Here is a 26,250-nt window from a genome sequence, read left to right as displayed (position 1 = left end):
TAAGTTTCAATGCGCTTAAAAGCGTTGAAACTTTAACTTGAACCAATTTTTCGTTAAACTGGGCTGCCTCCAGGCCTAGTTACCACTTAAGCCACATTAACCAAAGCGATTAATGGGTTTCACCTGCCATCTTGGTTGGGCATGGCCAATTTTTTGGATGTACATTAGTACTGTTGATACAGCAATTTTTGTGGGCCCTCGCCTACAGTGTAATCAAATGAATTTTTAGCCCACCTGCATTACAGCTGACGTTACATCCGCTGTGTTGGGCAATGCAATGGGATATTTTTGTGTATCGCCGGTGGGTTCCAGGGAGCCACCCATGCTGTAGGTGCACACGGAGTTTAACCTACATCTGTCCACTTGTAAGGAACCCCAGTCTGACTGGGGCATGCAGTGTGGGCCGAAGCACGACATTACTACCTCAGCTGTGTTGGGCAATGCAATGGGATATTTCTATGTACCGCCGGTGGCTTCCTGGCACCCACCCAGGCAGTGGGTCCACAGGGAATTATAAATGCATCTGTTTCCACTTGTAAAGAACCCCAGTCTGACTGGGGCATGCAGTGTGGGCTGAAGCCCACCTGTATTAAGCACGACATTACTACCTCAGCTGTGTTGGGCAATGCAATGGGATATTTCTATGTACCGCCGGTGGCTTCCTGGCACCCACCCATGCTGTGGGTCCACAGGGAATTATAAATGCATCTGTTTCCACTTGTAAAGAACCCCAGTCTGACTGGGGCATGCAGTGTGGGCCGAAGCCCACCTGCATTAAGCACGACATTACTACCTCAGCTGTGTTGGGCAATGCAATGGGATATTTCTGTGTACCGCCGGTGGGTTCCAGGGAGCCACCCATGCTGTGGGTCCACAGGGACTTCACAATAGGGAGTTGTACCTGCCTGTGTCTATGAATTAAAAACCGCGGTCTGACTGGGGCATGCAGACACCTTGACAGAATGAATAGTGTGTGGCACATAGGTTCCCCATTGCTATGCCCACGTGTGCAGCTCCTGATGGCGGTGGCACAGGATTCTATTTCTCATTGCTTCTGTACAGCATTGTGGGCTATCGCCCCGCCCCTTTTAAAGAGGGTCGCTGCCTAGCCGTGCCAACCCTCTGCAGTGTGTGCCTGCGGTTCTTCGTCATGGCAGATGCACTTCTTAATAGACATGAGGGTGGTGTGGCATGAGGGCAGCTGAAGGCTGCGCAGGGACACTTTGGTGTGCGCTGTAGGGGGGAGGGGGGAGGGGGGGGTTGGGCAGCATGTAACCCAGGAGAAGTGGCAGCAGAGTGTCATGCAGGCAGTGATTGTGCTTTGTTGGAGGTAGTGTGGTGCTTAGCTAAGGTATGCCATGCTAATGAGGGCTTTTCAGAAGTAAAAGTTTTTGGGAGGGGGGGGCCCCACTCTTGCCGCTATTGTGGCTTAATAGTGGGACCTGTGAACTTGAGATGCAGCCCAACATGTAGCCCCTCGCCTGCCCTATCCGTTGCTGTGTCGTTCCCATCACTTTCTTGAATTGCCCAGATTTTCACACAAGGAAACCTTAGCGAGCATCGGCGAAATACAAAAATGCTCGGGTCGCCCATTGACTTCAATGGGGTTCGTTACTCGAAACGAACCCTCGAGCATCGCGAAAAGTTCGTCCCGAATAACGAGCACCCGAGCATTTTGGTGCTCGCTCATCTCTAGTTTTAACGTAAAAAGATATATTTTGTCTGTTGTGTTATATTATAGAGATAATGGTTGAGATTTGTCCAATGGCAAACAGTCAATCCTAGCTGGGCAAGTGGGAGGAGCTGAGGCAATTTCTATGACACGTTAGTCAGTTAGCGAGTGGACAGTGGAGCTGGTAGAGTTGGTTGACCTACTTCAGTGAGTATAGGTTGAGCAGTTATCAATTACTTAAGACATTACTTTCGAGATTGCCAAAGAGTAACAATTACATCAGTGAGTAACAATAAGACTGGTCTCACACTGGTGTATGGTCATTGCACGCTGTGCACACAATTTTCTTGCATGCAATGCCAATAGCCCATTTTTTGGTATTGGGCCACTCGCATCTGCATATTACTCGAGCAAAGAATTACGTATGTAATGCATACACGCCAAGATAGTGTATAGGGATTGGGTAGTCATTGGGTAGTTGCTGCATTCTCATTCATGGCAGCCTGGCCTAAGGAGGGACAGTCAACCATCATCTGACCAGAAGCTTGATCCATTTGCTCTTTGTTCAAGTACTGTGCCTCCATTTTTGGATGCCTGTAACCACCAAACTGATTGAACAAGTAAAGTGTGAGTTCTAAGTTAATCTGTCTGATTTCTTGGACTCTCTTCTCAAGAGGACCACCACGTTACATCACACCAGGGAATAGCAGCCAACCCAAACCATCAGTCCCTGACCTTTCGCTGTGATGTATCCCGGTGGGAGTTGTAACTAAACAGCCACCTTTATCCAAACGTCTTACTCTGGGGCATTGCATTAAAAAATTGGTATTATGAACAGGATTGTAGCCACTGTGTCCTGAAGAAATTGTCAGTTTGTGCAGAACTACAGCTGATTAGGCGCAAGAGAGTCTATGTTTATTGAAAATTATGCCAAATCACCTATAAGACTTTTCGGGATTAAAACTGCACCGCATACAGCGTATATAAGCAAAGTGGAGGACAGAGTTTGTACCTCACAGAACTGAGTATTGAAAAACAGGGGCGAGTCCCAGCCTTTACATGCCTATGTGCAACAGGCTGGACTTTGAATCAGCTTGGATTCATGATGGCTGTGTACTCTGACTCCCATCCGGCTGTGTTACAATTGAAAGTAATGGTGCTTGTAGTTTGTGATGCCAATTTGGAGTACGCCAGAGTGAGGTACAGCAATGTACCTTGACTCGCTCCTGGTCATGCAACAAATAAAGATGATGTTGGTGGTGGTTCCTGTCCTTGGTGGGCGGTGTAGCATAGTGCAGATGTTCCTAGTGGGAAGAAGCTCCAGGAGATGAGGGTAGCAGTGAAAAAGTAGAACTTATATTTCTTGGAAATTTTAAGACAAAACAAAGTAACATCCAAATACAGTCCAATTATCCTTCACGTCCAAAATCCAGAGCTTTGGTGACTGGAGATACCGCCCTATTATCAATATTCCTGTGAAACACAAATGTGTCATATGTAGTACCTTTTTCCTTGGATTTTAGGGAATTATCTGTCCCTGTCTTTTCCTTACACTTTCTGTTTCGTTTTGAGCTTTCTTCTTCTTTCTCTTTCAGCTACACCTCTCCTTCACCGCTGCACTATTTCTTTCGAAACTCTGTTACTAACTTACTTCTAACTACTTTGTTACTCCAACTATACTCTCTAGTACTTGGAAGGTGTATATGTCAACTCTGGGTCCTCCCATGAGGCTCAGGAGCTAAACAGGTGCACTAGAATGCAGAGTCATAGGCTACACTTTGGTTATGGGGGGGTTGGGCTTCTTGGTTCACTTAAAAGATATGTACATGTCTCCAGCCAAAATGTCTGAAGGAGATATCGAATGTCCTGCCAGCAGTGGGGTCCCCAATATGGTACATGCAATGCCTCTCACCATGTGGCATTATTTTGTAGAAAAGGCGGAAAAAACTAGGGCCCAGATGCGAGCTATAGTCGATATAGACTTATAGACCTGTGAGTCCAGTTGTACGTATGTTGAGTTAAATAATGGTTTCATAGAGGGAATGTATAATCCAAGTGACATTTTATTTCAGATTTTGAAAATAAAGCCAGCCATGTAACATGTTTCAAGGTTCGCGGACCTCTTACTCAGACAGCCGGATGGCTATAGTTTATAGCAGATCAAAGGTACATAGGGAAAATAGCAGACGAGGAAGAAAAAAAGGACAAGATAAACAAAGACAAAAAAAATAAATAAATGAATAGCTGGAATAAAACTGCATTTGGGCAATAAAAATAGGAATGGTTTGCGAAGATACATATAATGCAATACATTGAAAATGCATTCAGTAGAAATAATGGTGCTGGGGGGGTGAATTTCCTTGTTATTGGCAGGATCAATTGTGGTAGTATGGATTAGTATGAGTAGTATAGTACAGATCATTTTTAAGGTGTGCGTAGATCCACATAGAATATAAAACACTTATCCGTATAATTCTGGAGCCCCATGGCTTCTTAGCTACAAGGGAGATGCAAACAGCCTAAGGAAACTCAAGGAAAAGATGCAAGCAATGCTCAGGCTGTATCTGTCACTACAAAGCAGAAAGTGGAAATGTTACTAGAACAGTTAGGCCGGGCTCACAGGAGCAGGTCGGATTCCGCAGGCCGGTGACCCTGCATACAGCACTTTACTATATTGCGTAGGACTGTGGAGGAACACAGGCGATTATGCGCAGTATAAGTTTTTTCTATTTGTTTGTTTTTCTCACACTATCCCTTAGCGATGACGTGGGTACCGGCAGCCTATACTCAATGTGATTGCTTATGGGCTTCAGGTTGGACAACTCCATTGACATCAATGAACGCCATCAGCATGGATTCCGCAGTAAAAAAAAGAGCATGCTGCAATTTTTCTCTCGCTCACAGGATACTCAATTTGTATCCGCAAGTGTGAAGGAAAATTCCAAAATGCATGTCTTTCAACGTCTGCGTTTTACCGTGGATCGTCCGCACAGATGCCAATAGCGGAATCCAGTCTTAGCCAGTCTGTTGCACAGTCTAAGGCTTCTCTGAAAAGACTCCACAAAAGTCATGATGGGAAAAGATACATAATGGCAATAAAGATACCCCAGCTAAATGGTGAAAAGAAGCCCTGGAAGTTGTAAAAGAGCATCATCAAGCATGTCGCAAGCACCCTGTATACTTCGGACAAGTAGATGTTATCCAACAAAGCATCCTACTTGTTCACAACCACCAATAAGAGAAAGGTACCATCTAGAGGTGAGCGAGTATACTCGCTAAGGCACATTACTCGAGCGAGTAGTGCCTTAGCCGAGTATCTCCCCGCTTGTCTCTAAAGATTCGGGGGCCGGCGGGGGGCGGGGAGCGCCGGGGGAGAGCGGGGAGGAACGGAGGGGAGGTCTCTCTCTCCCTCTCTCCCCCCCCACTCCCCACCGCAACTCACCTGTCACCCGCGCCGGTCCCCGAATCTTTAGAGACGAGCGGGGAGATACTCGGCTAAGGCACTACTCGCTCGAGTAATGTTCCTTAGCGAGTATACTCGCTCATCTCTAGTACCGTCCAATACCCCCATTTGTGTAGCAACCAGTGAAGAGAATGACTCAAGAAATGAGAGACACAAGTCATCTGTGATAGTCACAGTCCCTGAGCTGCACCCCTAGTGCTTGTCAGAAAAAAAAATGGTTGCATCCGCATTTGTGTTAATTACAGAAAACGAAACAACTTTACACGCAAGGATGCATATCCCTTGCCCAAAATTGAAGAGTCACTCAGAAGTCAGCTGCATTCTTTTCTACATTAGATCTAACCAGTGGATACTGGCAAGTGCCAATGGCCCCTGAAGATCAAGAAAGATCGGAATAAGTTGGCACTATACAAATAAAGATTATTATTATACAAGACAGCTTTAATTACCTCAATGGGCTTATTTAAATTTGACTGCATGCCTTTTGGGTTGTATAATGCCCCAGGAACATTCAAGAGACTGATGGAATACTGTGCAGGCGCAAACATTTTGAGACAGTTCCACTGTACTTGGATGATATCATATTCTACTTCAAGATATATGAAGAACATCTGCAGAACTTAGGAGGTGTTTGATATCCTTGCCAAGCATGGTCTAAAGGGCAAGCCATCAAAGTGTCATCTGATCAAGCCAAAAGTGGTGTACCTAGGGCATATAGTGAGGACTGAATGGGTCATACCCGATTCTGATAAAGTCACCATAGTCAAGGATCGGTCGATCCCTACTACCATGCGGGAAGTCAGAAGATTCCTTGGATTTGCGGGACATTATTGACATTTTAAAAAGGGCAGAATATGTGGTACACAGAAACAAGTGTTTGGTCCACGTAACAATACGTCTCATTATGATGTGATCTGTTGAAACGGTCTGTCGTATTTTATGATATAGATGGTGGTTGAGATTTTCCAAATAGCACATAGCCAACCAAGCAGAGCTGGCCAAGTGGAAGGAGCTGAGATAATTTCAAGACATGTACAGTGGACAGTTAGTGTGTCACTTGGTTGAGCAGTTATCAAATACCTAAGGAAGGCATTACTTTAGAGATTACCAGAGTTACCTCAGTGCAGAACAACAAGGTAGGAAATTCAACCATCATCTGCCCAGAAACCTGTTCCAATTGTTATTTGTTCAAGTACTGTGCCTCCATGTTTGGATGCCTGTAACCACCAAGCTGATCAAACAAGTAAAGCGTGAGTTCTAAGTTAATCTCTCTGATTCCTTGGACTCTCTTCTCAAGGGAACCGCCGTGCTACGACATCACACCAGGGAACAGCAGCCAGCCTGTACCATCAGTCCCCAACCTCTCACTGTGATGTATCCCGGTGGGAGTTGTAACTAAACAGCCATCGTGATCCAAACCTCCTACTCCAGGACATTGCATAATTTAACTGTGAATCCTGGAAATTACAGTGACTTTGCCATGAATACAGATTTGATAAGAGCTGTAATTATTAACTATTTAGTTGTTTTACATTTATGTACAGCTAGCAAGAAAGATCAAATGCAGGATAACGAACTGAATAAGAAGTGGTAGGTTGTATAAATTATTCAGTACTTTCGATGTATGTATGGTATGTTCACATCAATCAAAATGTAAAAAATACAGTATAGGCAAAACTGAAATACTTTAGAATTCATTTGCCATAAGGCAGGATTCACACAGAGCTTTGTATCGTTTTTGACATAATTTCCTTTGGCTTATTTTGCAGCCATTGTAATATATAGATGGGTCAGGTCCACCAGAGCAAGTATCCCTACGATTTAGCAGCTCCACACTCAAGCTCATGATGGAGAGCCCCCAATAGGGGACTCTTTATGAGACTCTTTAGTAACTGTCATTGAGACAACCCCTTTAAACCCAAGATGACTACACAGTGTAAAACAATTAGTCATATCATTACAACAACTTGCCTAATATTATGCAGTTTCGTCTTGTGCCACTGAACCAGCTCTGATCCATCAGGGCCTCCACAAGACCTCTGTGATATTTGGCACTAAGATGTAAGCAGAAAATTTTTCACATCCAGTAAGCTGCTAGATGGGATTTCCATATATAGGGCTTTTTCCAGTACACCCCAAACATGCTTAGTTGGATTCAGATCTAGGAAATATCTAGGCCAGGTCAACAGTCTGAACTTTTTGTCATGTTCCTCAAACCATTAGTGAACTATTTTTGCATGACGGGTGTACTTGCTCTACAACAATGGTTAGGTAGGTGGTACACATCAAATTAACGACCACATGAATGCCAAGAGTCAAGGCTTCCCAGCAGAATATTGGCCAGAGTATCACACTGGCCTAGCCAGCTTGTCTTCTCCCACAGTGTATCTTTGTGCAACCTCTTCCCGATGTAATCAACATATATACACCTAGCTATCTACATGATATGAAAGAAAACACTTTTCTGCTTTGCTCTATGGTCTACTTCTAGTGTGCATTGAAGGCACTTTGGTGAACATGAGTTAGCGTGGGCACTTTAACCAGTCTGGGTGTATGAGCATCCGCATACATAGCAAGCTATGATGCACTATGTATTCTGATGCCTTTGTATCGTATCGTGCATTAACTGCAGCTCTTTTGTGAGACTGGACTAGAAAGACTAACCTTCGATTACCACATGCATCAAAGAGCCTTTGGTGCCCATGACCATGTTGCTGGTTCATCAGTAGCTCTTCCTTGGACCACCATTGATAGATATTAATCACTGCATACGGTGAACACCCCACAAGACCTGTCATTTTGCATATCCTGGGAGAGCGTGGAGGAACAGAGGGGAGATCTCTCTCTCCGTCTCTCCCCCCCCCCTGTTCACCGCCGCAACTCACCTGTCACCCGCGCCGGCAGCCGAATCTTTAGAGACGAGCGGGCAGGTACTCGAATAAGGCACTACTCGCTCGAGTAGTTTGCCTTATCGAGTATGCTCGCTCATCTCTAATCCTGACCCTTTGTCTATGCCTCTCTAATATTTAAAATATTTTTCCGAACAGAAGATTTTTTCGTATTCATGAAAAGTTATGCCGGCATTATTTGTTTTCAGGGATTATAACACGTTCCTTGTCAAAACTATGATACGGAACAAAGAAGCGGTTGATTTTCATCTATTTACATATATTCACAATGTTACAAAATAAAATTTGCTCTAAAAATCAAATAAAAAATTATAATACAAATTGATGCGCCCAACACTGAAACTCATTTTCCTTGTTTTAGCACCGTACATTTCAAGTATGTCCTGCACTGCGGGGGGCGCCTTGTATTTGGTTCAATCTCCTTTGGCACTGCTCACATCCATATTGAAGCAGCCTACTGAATTAATAACCCAGATATGAATTGAGAACAAGATAAACACGGACACGAATGTTTGGGAAAATATCGTTAAGAAATATCTCTCATTTCCTAAAAGCGATCGTGATAAATGTATCTATAACCCAGGCGAAAAAGAAAAAAAGTCCTATATTCATGGAAAGGAAATCATAGTCTGTCATCAGTTGTAAGCAAATCAGTCTTGAATATTAAAAGAGCTACAGAACTAAATTGTCTAATTTATAAATGGTTAAGCGACATCCTTTTACTGTATCACACTGCAGGCGAAGTTTAACATCTGTTGCAAAAGCTATATAATTTGCTAATAGAAAAGGTTGTGTCTAGATAGATAATGTCTTTAAAGCATTAAAATTAAATAAAGCTTCAGGCTGTTTGTTGAAATTCATAATTAAAATTATTTTGAAACATTCCTGTTTTTATGTAAATCAGATGGTTTTTCCCCATATACTAGCGAGCGGAAATTATAATGAACCGACGAAACTAGGCTTAATTAAAGTTAACTTACAATGACCATTTTCTGAAAATATAAATATTTTACACTAAAAATTTATTTTAAAACCAAAAAAAATAATAAAATACCTGCAACAATGTCATAATTAGCAGTCCCGTTAAGATGTGAAAATATATTGAGAAATGCATAGTATTAGTATCTGGACCTCTAAGCGTGTGACAGTTTATACGGCCATTTCCACACTGAGCCTTTCGAGACTACTGAATCTATCATTTTCATTTAGCCCATTAAGTAAGTGGGGTGACAATCACCGTGTATTCAATTGTTTACATGTTTATTTATAGGTAATATATATTGATCGCCTAAGATATCCTTAGGATGGCTTTACATGGGACGACTGTTGGGTGCCTAGGCGTCTGACAGTCATCCCAAAGACTTATCACTCCTATGCTTTCACACAGGAGTGATAGTCGTTCAATGAATGGAGGTGGAGTGCACCGTAGATCTCTTCTGGCCACCCGCCTCCATTCACTGTGAGCAGGCAGTCGTTCAAAGATGAAGGACTGACTGTTCACACTAAGGGCTTAGTCACACGGGCGGGTGCATCGGCTCCGGTGTTACTGCAGGAGGAAGACGGCTGGACCTCAAGACGGACGTCTCTCTGCAGCGCCTGGAGAAAGAACACGTGACCGGCTTCATTGCCGGTCATGTGTTCTTTCTCCAGCGTCGTCCGTCTTGAAGTATGGCCGTCTTCTTCCTGCAGAAAGGGCTCAGTCACACAGGCGCATCGGCACCTGTGTACGGGTGCCGATGCGCCCATGTGACTGAGCCCTAAGAGAAAACTCGATCACTAGTCGCTTCGTTTCAGTAAGATGAAACAAAGTGACTAGCAGCAACGTAGTGATTTCTCCTTCAGTAATTTGTTGGGTCCTGTGCATACATGGGGCAATTATCATTAAAAAATTTGCTAGTTTGAGCAAATTTTCAGTCGTTAGTTTTCCCATGTAAATCCAGCCTTAGAATAGGCCACCAATGTATGATCAGTAGCGGCCAAATCTCAGGACACTTAAGATCTTTTTATAAGGACTGATTATTGGGCCTGAACATTCCTCTAAATGCTCTTTTGCCTGACAATAGGGCTATGTAAAGAATCAATGATCAACCAACTGGTCAGCTGCCTAATTGTTCAGTTTCAGCGAACATAAATATCCTCACTGAACTGTGGTACGTGTCCTCATGTCAACAGGGAGCTGTACAGCCAACCTACGGGGATGAACAATCATAATAGCAGTTGTTCATCCCCATAAGCCGATTCTTAGACGGTGTAATAGAAAATGAATAGAGCTCCAATCTACAACGTGTCAATTGATGCTCATTACATTAGGCTGAGAACATGGCCTGTGTAAAAGGACCTTTACTCATAAGCAGAACTAAGAGACTTTGGAAGACCCTGAAGTGCCATGGCTCCTTTGATGTTTACCCACATAAAGCAGTATGTCCTAAGCTCAGCCTTATTTACATGGGCACTCTTTCTTTATGCTTATCAATAGAGGTCCCATCCCCTGCCCATACACAGTAATTGAGAGCAGTATACATGCTTATACAGAAGAAGTTGACCATCACTATAAATGGGCGGAAGAGATCACCCACCAGATACTCTACTGCTGAGAAGAAAGTTTGAGGAACAAGCTTCCACTACACCACTTGTAATAAAATACACAGTGGTTTATCATTTAAGGTAGCATGATTAGCTTCCAAAGTCAGCTTTGAAGGTGTGTCTGCTTTCGAAAACTCATTTTACAAAGAAAGTTCCTGTAAGGAGGTGTACTGATGTGGATTGCCAGAACACATAACCACTCTCTTAAGGTAAAAGGTAAAGAGGTGATGTCTCGAGAAGTAATGTACAATTGGCTGTCATCAGCGTAGAGATGGCACTGAAAGCCAAATCTGCTAATAGTTTTCTAAAAGGGGCTATGTGGATGGTAAAAAGAATATAGGACTTACTGTAGGACTGTGAAACAACGAGGGGAAGAGGAGGAGAAATAGAGCTAGCAAATGATACAGTAAACCATGGGTCAGAGAGGTAAGAGGAAAACCAAGAGAAAGCAGTATCCTTAAGGCCAAGTGGAGCATATTGCAGAGGAGTTGGTGCTCAACGGTATCAAATGCTGCAGATAGATCCAAAATAATCAGTAGAGAGTAGTCCGCATTAGATTTAGCTTTTTTGGAGATCATTTGATATTTTTGAAGGACCAGTTTTGATAGAATGTAGAGTACTAAAATCAGAATGTAAGGGATCAAGAAAAGAATTTGTAGAGAGATGGCTGATTAGACAAGAGTAGACCAAATGTTCCTTGAGTTTGAAGATGAAGGAGAGCTCACAGATGGGGTCAGTAGTTCACAGTAGAAGACAGGTCAAAAGATGCTTCTTTAGTAGTGAGGAAATGACAGCATGTTTAAAAGAGGAGAGAAAGATACCAGAAGAAAGAGACAAGTTAAATATTATAGTGAAGTGACATGTGACAGCCGAGGAGAGACCGGACGAGGTGTGATGGAATAGGGTCACTAATGCAGCTAATAGGGCTAGAAAAAAAGAGGAGGCTGGAGACTTCTTCTGTTTTGGGTCAAATGCTGAGAACGAACTAGAGGAGGTACAGGAGGAAAAGGAAAAGAAATATGTGGTCCTTGGCAATCTGCCAAGTGGGATGCTCAATGAGTAGGGGGCAAGCACCCAGCAACTCCTATTTCTTAGGACATCTGTCCTTTGGACAAACTGTATAAGGCTCTATAACAGACTTCTAAAATGTTTAGATGCAGAATGGCCTACTGCATATACATTTTTGATATAAAGATGATGTCAAATCTAACTAATGCAGAATTACTTTTTTTTTCATGAGTTGGCAATAACAAGGGCTGGCAGTTTCTACTCAGTACATTACTGTGCCAATACATGGACCATACAGAAATATCAATTACTTCATGATAAATACATCGGATAACATGTTTTACTAATGAAGAAATCAACACTAAAACGTGAAACCAGAAACTCCTGATTACATTTTCTTTTCAGTGAATTGTCTAGGAATCTTTCGGATGGTGACACCTGAGGTCAGTAAACATATTGTTCACACTGATGCATTGTCTACTAGACCATATGACAAAGTGCCTCCTACCTGTACCTCAGAAGAACGAATTATATTGCTCCAAGGGAATACTAGATAAATCATATTACATATCTGTGATCTCAGCACTCTAAGGATCAAACTACTCTCAGTAATTCTTCAATGACCTTCACAACTTGGAATTTTAATCTCACATATGCCATTTGCTTTAATACATGCAGTCCGGAGTTTAAAATTATGTCTTATCGGCTGACCCCATGAGTAAGTTAATATAGACATATTCATTCTACATGTACATCAGCTAGTAAGTCGGAGACTCGGGCATGCCTTTTATAGTGAAACATGAAAAATATAACTTCATCAAGCAATGGTGACTACTTGGTTACTTTACAGGTATTGCTTTGTGCACGGTACAAGTTATATTTCTAATGGAAATGCTTATGGCAGATTTCATAATGAAGAAGAGGCTGCCAAGTTAATTATAACCCCAGTTGAGTAAAGACAGACATTTTGGTTTTAGTAAAAATCCATTTTCCTTTCCAGTTGTCATATTAGGGGACTCTGAACTTAAAAAGGGAAGGGAGTCCACTTGATACCTGGAGCTGAACCTTCAGTGGCCATTGAAATTAAAGGACAATATTGCAGGTAGGGTTAGGTTCACACCAGCAATTGGATTCCTGTTCCCATGCCATGTTCTGGCATGGGAACAGGAAAATAGAATACCAGATTAGGCCTATGACAGAAACATACAATGGCAAGTGGACCCCATTGACTATAATGAGGTTCATCCTCTTCCGTCCTGCCTCTCAGATGTTCTTGGTCAAAATAGTATAGCACGCTGCATTATTTTGCCTTCCAGTTTGTGCCAAATCTGTGCCGGAGACTATGAATGGATTCTAAAACGCAAATTTTAGTTTAAAATGAGGATTTAAATGCATTTTACCCACTAAAATATCAGCTGTGCAATTCCTTCAAAATCAGCTTGACTTTAAAGGGGTATTCCCATTAGAGATATTAATTCCCTTTTCACGGGATAGGAGATTAATGTCTGATCGTTGGAGTGTTCAGCCGCTGGGACCCCAAACAATTCAGAGACTGGCGCATCTGGATGCCCCACGTGAATAGAGCAGTGTGACTACTACTCTATTTAGTCCTATGAGACAGAGGTAGATTGCCAAGAACATCAATCTTCTCCTATCCAATAGAAGTGAATGAAGCAGCAGTTGAGCATGAGGCATTTCGGAGCACCGGTTTCAGGATCATGGGTGAAGGGTGTCATAACAGTCAGACCTTCAGCGATCAGACTTCAATGGAAGTCTTCAAACAAAGGCTGGACAAATATCTGTCTGGGATGATTTAGTGATCCCGCACTGAGCAGGGGGTTGGACCCGGTGACCCTGGAGGTCCCTTCCAACACTACCATTCTATGATTCTATGACATACAAGCTGACTCTTAACATTACTGCTTGCCAAACTTCAGTCCTCACGACCTCCCATTGATTTCAATAAGGGTGAAGCCAGTTAGGCCACTTCTGCACTTTATTGATCCATCCTGAGGATAGGCCATCAATAGCTTTTGCCTAGAAAACCCCTATGATCTAAAACTAAGGCCACATGATCCAGCTGGCCACACATAGCTAATCCATGTTCGGGAACTGGTTGATAGCAGCTGAAAAGCGCAAACAGGGGGTTCTAGGTAATATTGATTAATACAGCTATCTGTACATGGAGTCTGGCTTTGCTTTTAATTCCCGGTCATTGTTACAAGGCTTGTATAAAGAGTCTGACTTTGGCTTGAAGGAATGCTGCCTTTCAATAGGTCGCACTGTGGAGGTATTAATCCATCTTCCTTATTTAGGAAATATTGAAGACCTCCATCCCTAGTATAACTTCAAATTTGGTCTCTAGGCCTGGAAGATCACTTCAAGATAAACAAAATAAAAAGTAATTCCTCAACAATAGTAATATGGCTATTAAGTTGTATTGACCAACATCAACCTACCTGAGGGAGAATCAGTGATAAATTATTAACAATAAGAGTTTTTGCAGTAACTTCAATTAAAGCCGTTACTAGTAACAAGTTTCAAAAGCTTCAAAGCCCCAAAATAAGATGTTGGCATGAATTATACATTACAGCTCTCTGACAAAAAGAAGACAAGTTGCTTCTATTATTAGCTAATATACTTGGCACGAGCAACGCAAAGGAGGTTACAAGGGCATAAACAGTGCGTACCAGAACCCAATCCAAAAAATGAAAATTACAGTACAAGATGTGCATGGAGAAAACAATCCTCATCAGAGCCTCCGAGTCACAAAGAGACAATTAGCTTTAATATCTCACACAATTGTCTTCATAATTAGGAAGCTTAATATGACAGTTTTGCAAATAAATAAACACGATCTGTGAGTAAACTGGAAACCAGTAGAAGTGGATGGATGGGACGTGAACTTTTTTTTTTTAACCCTTAACAACTGTGCTGTTTTTATTGAATATCATACTTTTTGATGGATATGTTAAGGGTTGGGTGATTATATATGGTCTATTATAAGGTGAATATATATTGGATCTGGCATAATATGGCAATATTGAACTTTTCTAATATAGTACTATATCAGCCATTTTTACTTCCATATTGGCAAAATGTACCCGCAAATCTTTTGAGATCACTTCTGCAGACTTAACTTTCTGTGTAAATGTGATTTTCGATTGGCTGTTCACATCTCACTAACTTCCTATTGTTAAGGGCAGATTGGGACAACAGCATTTAAGGTGAGTAGTGCAGGGTTATAATAATTGTGGCACTATAGCTGGTTCTGCATAGTGGGACACCCTGGACATTTCTGGTTGTTACTGTTAGGCCCTGTCCACATAGGCATTAGGAGCCTCCATTAGGGACTTTGTGTTTTTTGATGGCAAGAATAGTGCAGCATACATTCAAAGGAGCAGACCTAAATGTAACCCTAATGGACCCCATTAGAAATCAGTTGCTATTTGGATCCATCATACATTGGATCTGGCACAACATCATGGTTTATGTCATGACCCCTGTGTCACAGAAGTCATGACCCAAGTGTGAACATAGTGTCGATAGAGGACACTGTAGCTGGCTTTCTTCCCATCCTGTGACATACTTGTAATAGTACTATTACACAACAATAATGGCACGGGCAAAGGAACTGTATCTGCGCCAACACTTGCCGTTACAGCCAGGATCGGAGGTAAGTCCAATATTGACTGTTTAACTCATCAGATTCCGCAGTCAATGCTGCCCGCAACATCTAAGTAGATAAACAAAAGGGGGCTCCATTGGTCACCCTACCGGTGCTCCTATAACATGATTGTGGGGTGCTAATGGGTTTCTATGGCAGCTGAGGGCCTATTAGTTTTACACTAACAGGCAAGAAATACTGCAATACAGAAGAATTGCTAGATTGCAGGAGCGGAAGTTCTAATCCTGTGCCGTATATTTTCTATTGGCTGAGATTAAGATGAGAAGCAATGTCAGGAGATATTACATTACTGAAAGAGTAGTAGATGCTTGGAAGAAATGTCCAGTAGACGTAATTGGAAAATCATCAGTAAGTGAATAGAAGCAGCCTGGGATAAGTATAGATCTATCCTAAGAGAGAAATAACAAGGAAATACTATCAATATAATATAATATTTTCTTTGATGCTATGTTTCAAATTTCAAAAGTAAATCTAGTACAAATGGAAAATTCGAAGTTTGAGCAATTCTACTCAAAATAGCCCTTACCTGGCTTCCTGCAAAATAGATGTTTCCGAGCATTTTTGTGCTTGACATGGGAAGTCATGATGTCATCAGTACCTGAACCATCCAAATATGAACCAGTGAACCACCTGCATAGAAAAATATTCTGTTAAACAATTAAATTTTTAAGAAAATTAAGAAAAAAAGTTTTCTTGTTACACATCACTAAGTGGCTCATGTACTAATCCCTGCTGCTGATGATGGCATGAGGGGATTGTCCATTCCCACTGATAGAGAGAACTGATTAAGATAATAACCACAATATTAGGTAACTGATATTCGATCGGTTATCTAAAACTATCCATTTATGAGAAATTACCAACTTTCGGCTGAACAATTGCCTTGCCCGACTCTTCTGGTGGACCATACATGTTTATTTAAAGCAATATTCCAATGGAAACCATCTATCATCTATCCACTGGTTAGGGGATAACTATAAGATCGGTGGGAGTCCATCCACTGGGACCTTAACCAATCACTAGACTCTGAGATCCCAGTACCTAGTCTATGCAGATCACAATAAGGATAAGTTTTTATGCAGCACTGATCAATCATGTGTGCTGCCACTCCTTTATGGGAATCACAATACCACAGTGGTAATACAGCATTTTTCACTACATTGTAGGATTCTGTCTGGGAGTCATGTCACTGGTGCCAAAACTAGCACTATGATGGAATATCTGAATTGAAAGGAACTGAACTATTCACTGTCACTAGAATGGTTTCACATCTAAAATGAAATCTCCGGTTGGAGGTTCTGTTGCAGCATTTTTCTTCCATCTAAAGGCTGGGCAGCCGAGCAGAAAGTGAAAGGACACCATTATAGTCAATGGGGTCCATTTTGCACTGTTTGGTTCCATCCCGAGACAGGGCCGTTTGGCCATGGAAATTCCCCAGAACCCCGCCCCAGAAATGAAACCACCCTTAGTGAAATGGCTACCACTTTGCTGTCCATTTAATAGGTTTCTATTTCTTTTCGTTATACAGTATTTGGAGTATAGAATAACATAGTCGACAGAGCTCTTTTCGGCACCTGTGCTGCAACCCCCAAATGGAATCCCAGTGAAAAACACTGAGAATGCTCCCTAACTGCTGAATACTCTTATTGCCACTATTTCATATTAACTTCTCCTTTCTGTAGTTGCTTCAGCAAGAATACAACTGTAAGTTCAACTGGATACATTACTTGTCTTACATCTCCCAGACAGTAGCTGATTCCAGCACCCATGGCAAACAACTGACTTTTCTGTATTCAACAGAGGCCAACCAGAAATACAGTCTACGATTACATGCCTAGTTTTCCGATGAATAACCACTTGGTAATACATGGATAGCTCAAGGACACCATGTGGATCTTCATTCTAGATCATAGATGGCGTTCCAGAGCTAACGCTGGAAGCCCTATCCATCTTTAAGTACAAAAACATACCTAGAAGATATAATTTACTCCAGTATGCCGGTTGTTTGTTGTATGAAACATTTGGCGTAGAGGTGTTGACAACAACCATGATTCAGTAGTTCGATATCAGATACTGTTCCAAATTACTGGCAAATTACTATTATTCCTTGAAAGATCCATCTTAGGTGTGGATAAGTATTAGAGATGAGTGAGTGTACTCGTTTCGAGTAATTACTCGATCGAGCACCGTGATTTTCGAGTACTTCCGTACTCGGGTGAAAAGATTCGGGGGGCGCCGGGGGGTGGGGGGAGGCGTGGCGGAGTGGGTGGTAGCAGCGGGGAACGGGGGAGCCCTCTCTCTCTCCCTCTCCCCCGCACTCCCCGCTGCAACCCCCCACTCACCCACGGCGCCCCCTGAATCTTTTCGCCCGAGTACGAAAGTACTCGAAAATCGCGGTGCTCAGGCGAAAAAGGGGCGTGGCCGAGTAGGCTCGCTCATCTCTAATAAGTATACATTATGAATTACAGCATGTAACAAAAACTCTAAGAAATGTTAAGATGTGTAAACCAGAATTTCCGCAAGATAGTTTTGGGGCATTTTTGTAAGACAGGCCAGGTATGAAATATTTTTGAATTTCTCATCATATTCATAGTGACTTCATTGGTTTCACAAACCTCAGTGTGAAAAATGTGTGTAAAAATCCTAATCCATGGGTATGATGCAGAATTTAAAAATATATCTCTAAATTTAGCATATTCTCTACTCTACTTTTTTTTTCTAAGTTCCCATATCAGTCAACCACAAAACCTAAGCCATAATTGGTTCCATTTATTTACTTGTATATTTTGGTACAAAGCTTAACCAAACATGAAAAAGATGAATGAAAATATGCAGGGAACCACAAATTTGTATCATATCCCAGCAGAAACATTAGGAAGGTCTGTTACTGCAAACTCAACCTGCTAAGAGCTATTTTGAATCCCTGACATTTACATATTATCCGTCATTTCATAGCAATCAAAAACACTCTTATTAACCAGCAAACTTAGAAATAACCGGAGGAAAGTATATGATATTTGAATGACTTAACGGAGCCGTAATTCAATTTTATGGTCAAATTTGTTTAAGATTTATATCAATGGAGATCAATATTTTTTCTTCGAACCCTTTCATGTGTTGAGTAATAAGACACTGCGAAAAGGTAATTTAATCATTTTATGTCCATAACATCTTTACTGGGTGCTTGTCTTGGCAGCATCTTAAATGGCATTTGGGTTATTTTAGTCTATGACTAGTGATGTAATCTTTTTTTCATTCCCGTAATGGGAATGTATGGCATGCAAGCAGAATCAAAACAGCTGTTGAATGATAAAATACATGTACTGCAATGCTTATAACTAGAGATGAGCGAGTATACTCGCTAAGGCACATTACTCGAGTGAGTAGTGTCTTAGCCGAGTATCTTCCCGCTTGTCTCTAAATATTCGGGGGCCGGCGGGAGGCGGGGAGTGGCGGGGGAGAGAGGGGAGGAACAAAGGGGAGATCTCTCTCTTCCTCTCTCCCACCCGCTCACCGCCGCAACTCAACCTGTCACCCGCGCCGGCAGCCGAATCTTTAGAGACGAGCGGGGAGATACTCGGCTAAGGCACTACTCGCTCGAGTAATGTGCCTTAACGAGTATACTCGCTCATCTCTACTTATAACCTAACATAATGACCATTGTTCATTTTATTTCCATTGATTAATGTCAGAACTTATTTTACATTATACTTTCCCTGTCTGGATAAAATATTTTCTTTACAAAGATCTCAGATAGATAAGTTGATCATGGAGGGTCCCGCTAATGCCATGGAATCAGCTTTTACAGGGCCTGAATTGGTGGCAGGTAGTATCTACAGGACATCCATTGAAACAAATGGGCCCGCCATTCAATACACAGACATGCTGGATCCTCTGGGGGTAAAAAACACTTAGGGACATTTAGTAATGGCTGTTTGCCTGAATGCTGGAGTAGAAAAGTCACTTTTTTTTCCAGTAAGATCTGCTGCGCAAAAAGTATGCAAGTTTTCTTTTTTTTTGATTTGGCCTTGCCACTTTTGTAAAAAAGGGGCAAAGCTTTTAGGAGGGGCATTGCCATCCCAGACTGACAGATTTATGTAAAATTTTTGCCAGAAACTGGCGTAAGTTATGTCAAAAATATATATGTCGAACCTGACATACATTTCCATGTAGGCGCATGGAGGTGCCAAGATGCACCTAATACATAAAGAGGGATATTATGTACTAGGTGCATCATGTACTAGGGGAAATTATACTAAGGACAGATTCACATGAGCGTATGCATATTTGCACTCGCATGAGCGTAGAGTTTTCGCAAAGGGGATGATGCTTTTTTTGAAAGCGCATCGGCGTATTGTACTGTACTTTTTGCGTCTGTAAGACATGTTAATTTGCATATGGCAATCAAAGACGTATTCATTGATGTGGCTAGTTCAGTGGAATTATGCAGCGTATCATGCATCTTGTAGAGTATTGCACGTGTATTTGCACACTCGCTATTGACCTTTATGGGGGCCTCTGGAGCACAAATGCACAGCAAAGTAGAGCATGTTGATTTTCTTTTTGCACAGCTGTAATGTGAGCACAAAATACTGACATGTGAACGAACCCATTGAAACCAATGGGTTCTATACTCTACATAGTGCATGCGTAGATTTTGCGCACGAAAACATGTCCATGTGAGACTGGTGTTGGAAAGACTTAGTAGACTTTACCAGACTTAGTAAATTTCCCCCAATGTTTGTAACTCCAGTTTCTTTCTTCTCTGGCTTACAGTGATGAGTCCTGAATGGGGACCCTCCGACCTCTATTAATTTAGAAAGGACGGAATTGAATAAACTGTGGTATAAACCAGGCAACCTCTTTAACCCTCTCCAATCCACTGTCTGACGTCTAAAGACATTATGATTTAAGGCTGTACACTTCCGATGTTGGAAGACATCCGTCATGGTTCTCTTACTGTATATTGTCAGCCTCTCTGCTGTCAGAGCCTATCCAACGTGTCACCTCATGCAGTACTGGCTTTAGCCAGCAGATAGCGCCATTGTATAACGTCAGAAAAAGAGTAAGCCCCCTAGGAAAACCAGAATACAAATTGGAATAGAAAGGGTTAATACCCTATAAGAGGACCCACCGATAATGTAAGATCCCCTGTAACAGCCGTGGTTGGTTGTCCTTCTGGCACAGTAGGACAATCCTATGAGAACACCATGATGTATTTGGTGTTAGCAAAAAGTTGCATCTAACCTTGGCCTTTATAAGAATAAATGACAGAAAAGCAGGATTTGCGTATGTCATGTTTATGGAATCTTTGAATAGAAAATGATACATTATAACACAGAAACAAACAGCTTGTCTTTGTGATCAACACGTTAAAGGCGTTTGGAGATTCTTCACAAATTACATTACCCTGATTCTAGAAATAAAAACAAGTAAATTGGTTGGAAATGTCAAATTTACATTGCACACCAAGATGAAAATCTATTCCAGATAAAAGGCTAAATTTAAATGATTTTTTTTTTTTGCACACTTTTTTTCTACCCACATCAAAACACTGGTTTTGATATAGAAAATATTGTATTTTCACATTTACAAAGCCGAAGTCTGGTACAAAAGACTATTGACAAGAATGTGCAAAATCAAAGAAAACTTTCTCCTGCATTTCCTTATAGATAATACAATCTCTTCGACAACATTAACTTGCCTCAGAACTGTGAAATGTGAACAAATCTGCCATAATTGAGGGCAGAATAGGGCAACTGTCTACAAAAATAGAGCTATATTCATTAGCAAACCCTATTAAAAAATTGCATAAAAATGCATGAAAATTGTGTAGATAATGGCATGTTTGTTACAACAGCAGATAAAAGCCATCTTTGCTCAGTTGCTCACTGACTAGAAAATACGTTCCACAACCCCACCTCCAGCCATAACCTTTTCTCCAATCAACTAAACAACTATTTCTCGTAGAGTCGTACAATTCTTATAATTAAAATTAGAAACCTAAAACTCTCAAAATGAGGGACCTGGGATTAGGAAGTGGGCAGAGTTTTCATTATTACTTTTGATGCTTTTCATTGTTCTTGGTAATATAGATTGAATAGTATTCCACCCAAAGTGAAAAAAAGGAATACGAGTCCTCAAATTGTCCGCTGGGTCGAAGATGTACAATTCTATTCAGACATTTTTCTGTTATATTTGTTTCTAGGAAGTCTGAGTGACTACTACCCTGTTTCCCTGAAAATAAGACATACCCTGAAAATAAGACATAACATGACTTTCCAGAATTTTTGAGGATGCAAAATGATTTTTCAGGCTTTTTGAGGATGCTTGAAATATAAGCCTTACTCCAAAATTAAGCCCTGCTAACAGTTAATTAAACAAGTCAATTTAAATAGTGTCCAGGCAGCTAGACATGTAAAAAAGTTAAACCTTTTTGAACAAAAATTAATATAAGACACTGTCTTATTTTCAGGGAAACACGGTACATGGCTTCCCTTACAGGAATTGTCAAAGATTTCCCACACTCTTGAATGGCGACTCTAATAACATACCCCTCACTGACATATTACTAGTTATTCTTTCTGGAAAAGTTGGGTCAAAACTCTGTTTAGGCCTTAACCCTTTGCAATCCAATTTTGGATTCAGGGTTTCCTAGGGGTTTTTCCCCTTCTCCCATTATACAATTGTGCCACCTGCTGGCTAGAGCCAGTACTGTGGTATTGGACGTGCTGCAGAGGCCCCCGACAACAGAGCTGCCAGTAATATACAGTAAGAATACCCTGCCGGATGTCTTCTAACATCGGAAGCTTTACAGCTTTCAATACGAATGTCTTTAGATGTCAGACAGTGGATTGGAAAGGGTTAATGGTTGTCACCATGTCTTATGACAACACAGGTATAACTAACGTACTTGTCAACAATACAGATTTTGGTGGGACAATCTTGTGAGCCGTACTACAAAAGTGGGTGTTTTAGGGGCATTACCAGATGTTTTTGGGGCAGGTCTTAAATATTATATGGAGTACTGGGGCTGGGTCCGCATGTGGCGGTAAAGCCTAGCACTACACTATTTGTTCCTATCAGGCCATTCAGCCTATCAAGACAGAACAGTGAGATATTAGACTCTGCATTCCATCCCCATCCTCACTGATGTCCCCTTCTCCCACCAGTCTAAAGATACATTCTAGCAAGTCTTTAGGTGTGTAGAATACAAACCATGTGATAAATTATCTGGCCAGTACAGGTTTGACATTTTATTTTTGAAATTTAATTAATTAATTCTAAAGAACTTTATACATGTTCCAAAAAAGTGGATGTACAACAGGTCTGTGATATGGGAAGTAAGAGATCAACGTCAATCTTACGAGCAAGAGCTAAATCTATATTTGCACCCCCAGAGTCGTGCAAGGTTCGATGGACAGATAATCTGGATTAAAATGTGTTTTCATAAAGCTTACAGCGTGTAAATTTAGTTGCCATCATTATTGAAATCTACAACTAGTATGATGGGCACTTGTGTATCGAGTAACATGTTTTCACTTATCTACGTTGTAGTCTTCGAGTGAGCCATCATTCCCCCGATCTGCAGCATTTCCACATCAGAGATGGAGACAGGACGTTTGTCCGCCTTAACTTTGAGACTCTCCTGATAAGCTTTTTGGCATTCAGCATTAGTGATTTTAGACTTTTTCGATTCTCATGAACCACTCTACCCTCTCCAATATGTTTTCGATAATTTTAAAGCCATTTTTCAGCCATATGCTATAAAGAACTAAATTTTTCTCACTTCTTTGTACCACAAATTTCTCAAATGTTCGCTGCTTGCTTTTTTGCTGTATACTTGTAGAACTCTCTGATTTTACTGAAAGCAATAAAAATCGCTTTAAAGGTATGTTTTTGGGGTCTAAATTACTTAGAAATATATGTCAAGCTTAAAGCAAACTTACAAGCCACACTCACAGAAGGGTGTGATAGTAAGTTATCTGTTTATTCAATTAGCAGGCAGCAATATATATACAATGCTATTATCGATGTGGCTTAGAACACGCCTAACTTGTAATAATTATAATTTATGATAATTCATTTATTATGACTGGTTCGAAAAACTAAACAAGAAATTTAACATCTAAGACGCCAGGCAGATGTCTCAAGCAGAGTGGCACCAAGTATGGTAGGCTTAAAAAACAAAAGGAACAGAAATGTATAACAATATGATATTGCAGGAACAGGTCGCTCCGACCCCAGGCCCATGAATCTGTTTTCTCTACTTCTTTGATATGGAATGCTCTAAACCATCAAGGTTTTTAATCTTTAGGGCATCTCGGCAATTCTTGTTAAGGGCATACAAGATGGATACCCAATACAAAATGGAAGATGGATACAAAAATGATACCTGATAAAATATTTACTGAGGTGAATCAAACAACATCTCACACAACATGATAGCACGCCCGAGTCCCGAGCTACCCAAATTTTTATCAGCACAGCGCTTTTAGCACCTTGAGCTGGCGGTGCTACTGCATCACCCAATAACTTCATACTGCGGTCAGACTCTTGTCGTAGATACATTGGTCCTTCCTTTTTACAATGAGATATTTAATACCGTTGCTGTATGTGTTGATAAGAAAATATTTTGATTTTAAAACCTTCAGAGTTTTTGTAACACTCACCGGCCCGAGTGCGGGTCCGAAACTATAGATGTATTCTATGTCAAAAAAAGGCCAGTTTTGTATGTGAGACATACTGAAAAAAATCCATTCATTTGTATTTACCTTGCTGAAGTAATGATGTAGAGTGTTCATTGCTTTAACACATAAGGTAAAGTCCAAGTTGGGACTGACTCCTAGGGTTTTCTTGGCAGACTGTTGCATTACCCAATCATCTTTACCCTTCAGCAAGCTGGGTACTTATTTTACTGAGCTCAGAAGGATGGAGTCAACCTTGAGCTGGCTACCTGAACCATGTGGGGATGGAACCCACAACCTTCAGGTCATGAGCGAGAGTTTAGGACTGCATTCTGCTGCCTTAACACTCTGTGCCACACGAGGCTCGAACACTGAAGAGGAATACTGGACTGAAGGGTGAGTCATGTTATCACATATGCAACCTAGAAAACCCTGTAAAGTGTCTGGAGGGAAGTTACATTTTAGCAGGATTTGGATTCACTATAATATGATTCCGAGCTTTAATTGTCAATTAATAAGTGATTCGTTAACAAAAATTTTGCACTCAGAAACCAAAAAAATTGTAAAAGCAATTCATGAATGAGAATGTCCCAATACTGCATGCGGCCTCTACAATGGCAAAAAGCAAACAGAGGTAAAGGCCAACGCATTCAACCCAACCTAAAGGGCATTTAATATTTTTGCTATCTCTATTGATTTAATCAATCTCACTGCTCTTATCTGCAAAGCTGGCCAGATGAATATACATTTCTTCTTTGGAAGGCCTGGGAATAGTGAATGCTATTGACTGTTGCTTGTGAGCAGTCAGCCGTACCGACAATCCGCCTCCTCCTGCAATGTGTTGATTTTCATCCAGATGTTAATGACGCCGACTTGGTGATCATCTCACAATGTATACTGAGGTTTAGCTGTGGTACAAAGCAGGTCATGAAAAAAAAATGCAGTCCTAAGGCTGGTTGCACACAGGCAAGAATCTAGCGCGAGTTTGCTGCGTTGCAAGATGCAAAAAACGTATGTGAATATGAATGACCATTCTTTTGAGTGGAGTCATATGCACAAGTGATGTTTTTCCTCACTGCACCGCAGTGAGGCTGCCCACGCGCCGGCGAGTGCGATCTTGGGCCGAGAAAAATGACCCGATATTGCACTAGCCAACATGTGTTTTTATGCCAATGCGAGGCGTTTTTCTGGGAAAAACGCCTCCCATCACTTCTGTGAAGTAGTGATCCTCCAGTGCAGCTTTTAGACGTGTTAGTACTTTGTAGATACACGCAGGAACATAAAACAGTCATCGCATTGGTCAGTGGGCCAATTTGGTATGCACAAACTGGGGAATCCCAGCTGCATCCTACCAAGTTTACCACAGTGATCGTTAAGCAGTTAACAATAGAGATGAGCGAGCATACTCGCTAAGGACAATTACTCGATTGAGCATTGTCCTTAGCGAGTATCTCCCCACTCGGAAGAAAAGGTTCGGCTGCCGGCGGGGGTGACAGGTGAGTTGCGGCAGTCAGCAGGGGGGAGCGGGGGGGGGAGAGAGGGAGATTGAGATCTCCCCTCCGTTCCTCCCCGTTCTCTCCCCCGCAGCTCCCTGCCCCCCGCCGGCAGCAGAATCTTTGCTCCCGAGCGGGCAGGTACTCGCTAAGGGCAATGCTCGATCGAGCAATTGCCCTTAGCGAGTATGCTCGATCATCACTAGTTAACAATATAGACACACACAGTAATCCTAAATCAGATCAAGATATACTAAATATCGGAATATCATTTGATCAATGAGAAAGTCATCCTAGCGATATGCTTTCACTGTCTATGATGAGAAAATCCCTCTTATAATGGATCGCATACAAACTCACAAAAAGTTTTGGAAAAAGTTTGGTGACAACTATTTCAGCTTCAATCAGTCCAGAACATTAATGGTGCTTCCACATGAATGAAATTATTCCACATTCTGCACCAAAACCTGCACATTAATCCATTACTGCGAATTCCACACCAAAACCTGCAAGTCTCATTGAGGATTTGAAGGCGGGATTGCAGGCACAATTAAGCAATTTTCCTTCTGCAGCAAAAATTGCATGGGGCTATGCAAATTTTGAGGCAGAATTTACCATGACTTGCGGTGCAAAATACAGAAAAAGTCCGCCCATGTGTAAGGTCCTAAATCTTTCTAAGTGTTCCTTCATACGGGGCTTTTTTTAAATACAATTTAAAAACACATAATGCATGTAATTAATGTTGCA

General features: G+C 41.5%; 1 long non-coding RNA gene across 1 annotated transcript in view; it reads right to left on the bottom strand.

The window, feature by feature from the left end:
- LOC136578781 (uncharacterized) overlaps window positions 1–26,250 on the bottom strand; it is a 261,537-nt gene that overhangs the window by 54,010 nt on the left and 181,277 nt on the right. The window contains exon 3 of the long non-coding RNA XR_010786660.1: window positions 15,850–15,953. This is a non-coding gene — a long non-coding RNA (uncharacterized lncRNA). The remainder of the gene's footprint in view (window positions 1–15,849; window positions 15,954–26,250) is intronic.

The sequence above is a fragment of the Eleutherodactylus coqui genome, chromosome 9, assembly GCF_035609145.1.
Source record: "Eleutherodactylus coqui strain aEleCoq1 chromosome 9, aEleCoq1.hap1, whole genome shotgun sequence".
Classification (NCBI taxonomy): domain Eukaryota; kingdom Metazoa; phylum Chordata; class Amphibia; order Anura; family Eleutherodactylidae; genus Eleutherodactylus; species Eleutherodactylus coqui.
This window is presented reverse-complemented; position numbering and strand designations above follow the sequence as displayed.